This window comes from Callospermophilus lateralis, unplaced genomic scaffold, assembly GCF_048772815.1.
Source record: "Callospermophilus lateralis isolate mCalLat2 unplaced genomic scaffold, mCalLat2.hap1 Scaffold_122, whole genome shotgun sequence".
NCBI lineage: Eukaryota > Metazoa > Chordata > Mammalia > Rodentia > Sciuridae > Callospermophilus > Callospermophilus lateralis.
The window spans coordinates 687877-695930 of NW_027512409.1; the positions used below are offsets into that span (position 1 = coordinate 687877).

An 8054-nucleotide genomic window follows, 5' to 3' on the forward strand; every position below is an offset into this window, starting at 1 on the left:
CTTTTCTCATGGGAATTTCCTATCTTCTTAAAGTATGCCATTGATATTGCCATCTATGGCATGTACTTAACCCAAAAATCTAGGTGTTAGTCTTGATTTTCACCTTCTACAGTCAATTCATTATCATAGCTAAACTTTTTATTAGACCTTTAATTCATATCCTAAAGCCATCTCCTTCACTGTCACTGCCTTAGTTCAAACCATCTTATTTAATTAAAAAAGAAGGAGGAGGAGGAAGAAGAGGAGGAGGAGGAGGAGGAGGAGGAGGAGGAGGAGGAAGATGATTTGGCATGGGGTCTATGCCAGCTCTTCTGGTTATCATTTGTAACTTTTTTTTTTTTAATATCCGAACTAGCCTCCTAACAGGTGTGTGTGTGTGTGTGTGTGTGTGTGTGTGTGTGTGCGTGCATACCATTAATTCCACCAGACTCCACTCTCAGAAGGGCAGCCAGAGAAATCTTGTAAACATGCAAATAAGAGTTCATCATTTCCTTAATTGAAGCCAACCAATGACTTCCAATCACTGTTGGAGTGACTGTGTTCTGTGGTCTGTCTCCTGGTGATTTCTTTGACCTCATTTCAAACAACCTCCTCTCTGCCCACAATGTTCTGGTCAGGCCAGTTAAGTTTCTGGTCCTTGAAAATGACAAAGTAATTATTGTTTTGGGATCTCTGCATTGGCTGTTGGGCTTTCTGCCCTGGCCAGAAAGTTCTCCGAACCTTAAAATGGTTGCCTATTTCTTGTCCTTCAGATCTCAACCTAAATGTCACCTTTTCAGGGAAGCCTTTCCAATTACACCTTCTAATTTGGATCCCTGTCATGCTCTACATCTATTTGAATTCTCTGCATTCCACATTTTTAGGCACATGGGTCATCTCCTTCTAATTAAAATATAAGCCCCATGATAGTGGAAATCTTCTTTGTGTTATGTGACTTTGTAGCCCCATTGTGGAAAGCCATGCCTGGTACCAAGAAGGGATCAATAAATGTTTATCAAATGAACAACTGAAAATTTCAGAATAAAGCTGATATGGTGATACAAGGACTATCAAAGTGTTCTGCTTGGCTGGAATTTTTTTATATTAAATTCTATTTAAATAAATAAGTATAATCTGGGGCTCAAAACTTCTTTAGGGACAAGAATTAATCGTATGCTATTTGTTGTCATAGGAGATAATCAAGATCTACTTTTAAAAAATTGTGTACATTATTTGTTTAATTTGTACATTACTAAATGATTTACATCCTAATTGCACTGGATAGTCCTGGAACTCAGCTGTTTAACTTTCCAGCAGTGTCTGATCCATCAATTAACCACCCCCTGCACATACAGCTCTTGGCCAAGATTCTAACACGAACAGAATCCCTTGTGATACCCCAGTAAGGAAACTCATCAGTATTCCTGATTTTTAAAAAAGGGGAAAATTCACATTGCCTTACACAAGAAATCTCAGGTGCTAGACTCTTTAATGCTTATTTTCTTTTAGTATTAATTTCTCTCTTAAAAAGGAAATCATGCCTCAGGTTGCATGCAGTTAGAGGAAGGTGGGGGACTGGAGTGGAGCAAATTTTGGGAACACCCGATGATTGCCCTGTGTGGAGTGCCCTTTGAATAATAATAACTTGAGGCTTTAACTGGCTCTATGTTCTTTTTCTTTTTCCTTTCTGCTCCCATTATTACATTCTTTAGGACCATGAGATATGAGTCTGCCATGAACCCCTGCAGAAATTTATCAGTTCAAAGCCTGGAATCAAAGCAGTGGTGTATTGTAAATAAGCAACAAACATCTTCCCAGAAAAAAGAGCCCTGATTTGTGGTGTTTATTTGTTTCCATAGGGTGAATACTCCCCTGATGGTTGATTTCTATCAATGAGATAACACTGAATGTGCATTTAAGAAAAGATGCTGATGATTGGCTCTTAGGAGCTAACCTGAGCTGGCTCCTGCATACTGCTGGATCAGAGATACAAATGCTTAGTTTCAAGTTCAGAAAGTTCAAAACAGATACAAGACAGAAAAGGTTGATAATAAATACAATAAGGCTGAAGCCATTTCACACCCCATCCAAAGACATAAAACAAAAAACCAAAACCAAACCAACCAATCAAATGAACAAAACTTTCAGCAGGAAAGAGAATAGAGATGTTTAGAGGAAATGCTATTCCTAGCATCAGGTCCATGTTTTCACTGAGTGTGAGTCTGGGAGAATAGGCAGGGTGGGAAGGCACAATGGAAGCCGGACATGCTGGAGTGCAGGAAAGCTGTGTCCCTCCAGGGACACACTGCTCATACCACAGGTTCCTCCAAGAGCCAGAGGCCCTGGGTCCCATTGGTCCCACCTGGAACTCTGGGGACAGGCAGCCTAACCAACACTCCTCTTGGCACAGGGGAGAACTGAAGGACACGGAGGCCTATGAAGGGTGTTAGAGCAGGCAGCTTTGCTAACAGCCCTTTGTCTTCCCAAGGCTTTAAGAGGTACCTGCTTCCCTGTTCATGGGAAATTTTGGACCTTTAAATAAAAGAAATCTCAAATAAAAGAAATATCTGTGAAGATCTGGACTAATTTCCAGTATGTGGTCGCCAAATAATTGATTATTCACAAAGGCAGTTAGGTGTCACCAGATTTCACATAAACTTTGTGTGTGTGTGTGTGTGTGTGTGCGCGCGCACGCGTGTGCGCGCGTGCTGGGGATTGAACCTAGGGCCTTGTGCATGTGAGGTGAGTACTCTACCAACTGAGCTATATCCCCAGCCCCAGATAAATACTTTTTAAAAGAATTTTTAAAAATGCATTAACTACTTAAGATTCTAAAGTGAAATTAGAGGAACAAATCTCCAGATTATTGAAACATTATAGCCACTTTATAATGTAATCCTTAGGGAGCATGTTAATTTAAGTAAATGATAGATGTAGTTTAAAGGTTGTCACTAAAGCAGAATGTTGAAAACAACAACAACAAACAAACAAAAAACCAACTTCCACCACTGTTTGGCCTTCTTGCTTTCTCCAAACAAGTAAGTGTCATTTAAAAATTCTTTTCAAGAGAAAGCTTAGTTCCTAGAAGTGTTACCTGTTTCCTTTAAAATGCAGAATGGACATTTCTTTTCTGCTTCTAGACATCATTTGAACTGATAAGTGGGTTGGAATCTTTAGAATATCATTTTTTAACATTATTCCACTCATTAATTATTTTCTTTTCCTTTTGGACCTGGAATCATCAAGTTAAGAGAGAAAGTTTGCCAAACAAAGTCCTCCAAATGCTGGTTCTGGGCAACTGCATAGCTAGGATGGGATAGAGCGGGGGCACAAGACAGGAAATCACTGGATTTTTCATAGAAGTGCAATACTACTTGGTAGATTCAGGACTATGGTGAAGCAATACAGGCATTTAGAGTGCAAAATTTACAGAGACCTTCAGATTCCTGGCACTTACATGACCTTGAAAATGAGTGGCTCCTTAAAATTTGCATTCTAGGTGCCTCCCTGGCCTCACTGTAGCCCTGTCCTGCTCCTGGGCATTTGAGGAACTAGTGGAACTACTATGTGCTCTAGGAAACAAACTTCAGTCTGGAAAGAGCTCTATCATCTTAGCCATTCAGGACCTACAGGAAGGCATTTGCTTGCTTTATGAAAGAACACCAATTTGATCACAAAGTGTTTCTCAATGCTTCAGTCTAGGGCTCTTGTGCAAGAAAGAGTTTTGATTTTAAAAAATTCTCCAAAAAGGGTCACTGTGTGCAATGACAGTCATTTATAAAGTTCAAATGAGCCAAATCTGTTTAAGTAATTTAGAAATCAAAAATCAATCCTTCCTGGGCTTTCAAAGTATATCTCGCCATTTGACTGCTTTTTGTTTTCCATTACTTCAGTTATTTTGGTTGGTTTGCAGTTCAACATATCTGCCTAAATCATCCACTAGTTAGCAGGCTTCTGACCCAAAGAACATCTAAGGACTGAGAGGTAAATTGAAAGGACTCTAAGGGGGTGGGGAGAGAAGTCCAGCTCAAGTGATTTAAAGATCAGTGTCAAATTTTACAATATGCAATCTGTTTCATTAGGTAAAAAGCTTAGGAGACTCTTTGGATAGCATTTCCTTTCTTAGTGTCAGAATAGTAGTACGTGTGTGTGTGTGTGTGTGTGTGTGTGTGTATGTATGCAGAAGAAAAAATTAATGCTAGGAATATTTTATATTTTTAATTGAGGCTATTACTAGGAGAGTGAGGCTCTTGATCACTGATTCTAAAATGTGGAATCAGACTTTTAAAAGGTTTATCATTTTTCTGCAGCCTTGTCTTACCATCAATTTGTGACACAATTCTATACTACCCTCCATCTTGGTATCTGTCTAGTTGAAAATCATTCGTTAGATTAAAACTAAGTTCTGCAGCAAAAAAAAAAAAAAAAAAAAAATGCTAGTTAGTTACCTATGACCTCTCCCATCTTCTTTATTTTTTGGTCCTATTTTAATAAAAGCTCAATTCTAAATGGAGTATATGCTCACTTAGCATGATCATGAGTGCTCACTACTTGAGAGGAGCCTCAAAGGAGATGGAAAGCCTTTTTGTTACCGAATATGTGGCAGGATGGTTTTGCTTTTTTATAAAATTGGATCTATTAGAAGAGCCCAGTCTGGTTTCCCAAACTGTTCCTGCTTCATAGAAATTAATGTTGGTGGACAAACACTAATTACCTGACCTGGGGATGTGGGGGGTTGCCTTATAGGGCATACTCATGTTGCCAGTGTCTAGGTTTAAATATATCATAGTGTGTTTATATGTATGTACACACATACATACATACATACATACATACATACATACATATTACAACTTGGCTTGGCAGATGGTTATGGACCTACCATTAGTTGTTTTAGAAATACACTGGGAGACCCCAGAGATGGCCTAAGATACAGAGAAAATCCTGATAAGACTATTTGCAGGAGAGTCCATCCCTGCATGCCTGGTAAAGGAAATAAGAATGATCTTTTAAAAAAAAAATCTGAGTAGCTCCCTTAATTAAGAAAGGTTGTCCACCAAGTTGTTTTATTGTTTGGCTTCTCCACACAGAATGCACCAGCTTGCGTTTAGAAACAGCAAGTTCCCCAAGCTACAGAGAAACCTACCATGGCAGTCTCTTAAATAAGTAAACAGCATATATATATTTTGTTAAAAAAAAAAACTTTAAAGAAAAAGTTATACATATATAACAGCGTCCTTTCGATGTGAAATACCCACAAGAGACTCAGGGCAGGCGCTGAGCGTGTAGTTCGGGTTCCGAAGACTTCTTCGCAGTAAAATCCTTGGGAAAAAGCAAAGCGAGGACAAAGGGGCGCTGCCTTCAGGCCTCACCGCGGGCGCCTGTGATAGCGGCGGAAGGGCGCCACTGGAGTTGGGTGGACCTTGGAGCCGACACTGAAACCCAAGCCCGCGGGTCCCTGGCCACCTGGCTTCCATCGGTGGTGTATTTGTTGGTCTTTTATCCTGTTTTCCGCTTCATTGTTTATCTCGGTTTTACAAGGGATTCTGGTTCTGAGCGTGCTGGTTGGGCAGCTTAGATGCCGCATTCACTGTCGCTGGATGTGATGGAGATGGCCGAAGTGGCCGCCTTGCTGAATAGACTAGCGGCCCGACTGGTGGAGACACCCAACACCTCCGGGGTGCCCTCGCCCTCGGCCCGTAGAGCCCGCCCGGAACCTTGCGACAGAACCTGCTCCTGTAGTCTACGGGGAAGGAAGGGGACACGGGTCACACTGCGGAAAGTTGCCGCCGCCCATCGTCTCCTTTTTCCACCCCCCTCCCCCGGCCCGCATTCCTTCAGCCCGGTGACCAGATGATCTTCCTCAGACCCGGGCAATTAAGGTGTGGAAGGAGAACCGACAGAGGTCAAGCGGGAGTCCTCGGCCCCTTCTTGGCAGAGTCCTGCAATTGCCTCCGCCCCCTTCGCTCCCTTTCTCTGCTCCACTTCCCTTGTCTTTGGTCTTTCCTAGTTGTTCCCTACCTTTGGGAGACTTACAGGACTCTAAGGAAATAGCCGAGGTGTGGATGAATAGGACAGAAGGCTTCGGACTTGGGACTCCCTTCCCAGTAGTGCATCTGTCTGGGGCTAACTTCTGACTCAGTACCCGTGAGGCTCGGTCGGTTCCAGCTAAAGACAAACATTGCTACCTGAGGGTCGCACGGAGAGTTTGGGCCTGGGGAACCAGGCAGAGCCCTTGGCCAAAATGTTTTGACTAATGGAGATCCACACGTTCAGTAACGAGAAGCCTGGGCCAACTAGTTTGTTCTTGAGACTAGTGGCGCATGGGAAGAAGAAAACTCGACTTTGCACTTAGGAATAGGAGTCTTCTCAAAAACCATTTTCAAACCATTAGAGAAGGAGGCACCGGGGCTTTTAAAATGATAACCTGAAGCCGAAACGTATTAAGCCAGGCTTTCCTTAATAGTAGGAGTCTGGGCCCCGGCTGACAAGAATTAGACCTTGGAGTCTCCCGATCTTTTCTAGGATTTTAATCTTTATTTCTCTCCTTTAATCTTTATTTCTCTCTCCTCCCTCTTCATGAAGCCTTAGTTTGGCGACCAAGGCTAGCTGCTATAGTGACCCAGATATGCCGTGACAATAGAGAAGTTGAGAAACTAGGTGACCATAGGCAACACGCGCACGACAGCCCAAAGCTCAGTGGGCTCGTAAACCGAGGATAGAATGTGCTCCCAACTCCTGAGATTTGAATCGGATTCTCCAAGCACCAGGTACCGCGCCAAGAATGTCTCCACCCGCCCCCTTCCCTTGCTCACTAAGCGCGAAGGCCGCTAGTTACCGACCTGTTCTTGGCTGCAGCCGCCCGGTCCCTTTGTCAGCGGTTTTTGAACCAGTTGCCCACCTGCGTGGGCGTCAGTCCGGTTGCCTGGGCGATCTCCCGCTTTTTGCTGGGGTTGGGATATGGGTCCTGCAGATACCACTCTCGGAGCAAGTGTCGCGTGCGCTCCTTGAAGCAATGTGTCTTCTGTTCGCCATCCCAAATGGTACGCGGCAGCGGGAACTTCTTCCTTACGGGATACTTGTCCACTGGCCCCAGCGGCCTTCCACGCAGCTTCTCCGCCTCCTGGTAGTGCGCTTCAAGCCATAGTGCCTGCAGCTTAGCGTGTGACTCCTTGGTGAACTTGTGGTTTTCCAGGATATGGTAAAGCTCGCGGTAGTTGCCACCGTGAAAGGCCACGATGTCTCTCGCGCGCAGCACCAACTCGTTCTTGTTGAGGGCTTCACAGGCCGCAGGGGCCAAGGGCAGCGACCACAGGAAGCGACCCAAGCGCTCTACATCGCTGCTCTCCTCCAACGTCTCACATACCCCGGCCACTTGCTGGGGGCTGAAATTCAAGATGGGTAGATGAAACATTGAGGCAGCTGTAGGGACACTGAGCCCGGGGCGGGACACACAGCAGATGCCCGCGGGCCAGGGCGGGTGCGCCAGGCTCTTCTCCTTGAGGTGCCTTGGGGTTACACCGCCGGGGCTGCAGTGGGGGCACAACGGCTAGGAGCTAATGTCCCCGACTGGAGGAGGTTCAGCTCGGCTTGGCTCAGGCACGCAGGCAGGCTAGCTGGCGCTACTACTGGGGTGGGCGGATTGGCGGCGCGGGCGCCATGGAGACCCCCTGTCAGTCACTGGTCGGCTCTGCCAATCAAGGCTGCGACCAGTGCGCCCTGGCCATTTCAGCACCTCCCAGCACTGGACAGCGCCCGCTGTTCGCCGACGGACTTTTCCTCAGTATTCCACTGAACCCAGAGGATGAAAAGACGTAATGAGTGGCTGGAAAGAAAACAAGTAAGAGCGACAGCGTTTCGCTCTCCCCCTCTCCTCCTGCCTGGGCCCTCCGTCTTTTTTCCCCATCAAAGAGGCAGGGATGCTACAGGAATTCATTTTGGGCTTATGCGATGCCTCGTCAAAAGGTCTCCAGAGGACAAAGAGGACTGGGCAAAATCAAAATCCTCCAAGAATTCTCAAGTTTAGTTGTAATAACGGAACAGTAAACCCTACGGGGTGAGCACGCACAATGGGG

At 44.9% G+C, this 8054-nt stretch overlaps 1 pseudogene; it reads right to left on the reverse strand.

Annotated features, from left to right (window-relative positions):
• Positions 1-5553: 5553 nt before the first annotated feature.
• LOC143640126 (homeobox protein SIX6-like) lies at positions 5554-7393 on the reverse strand (annotated as a pseudogene).
• Between the last annotated feature and the right edge of the window lie 661 nt (positions 7394-8054).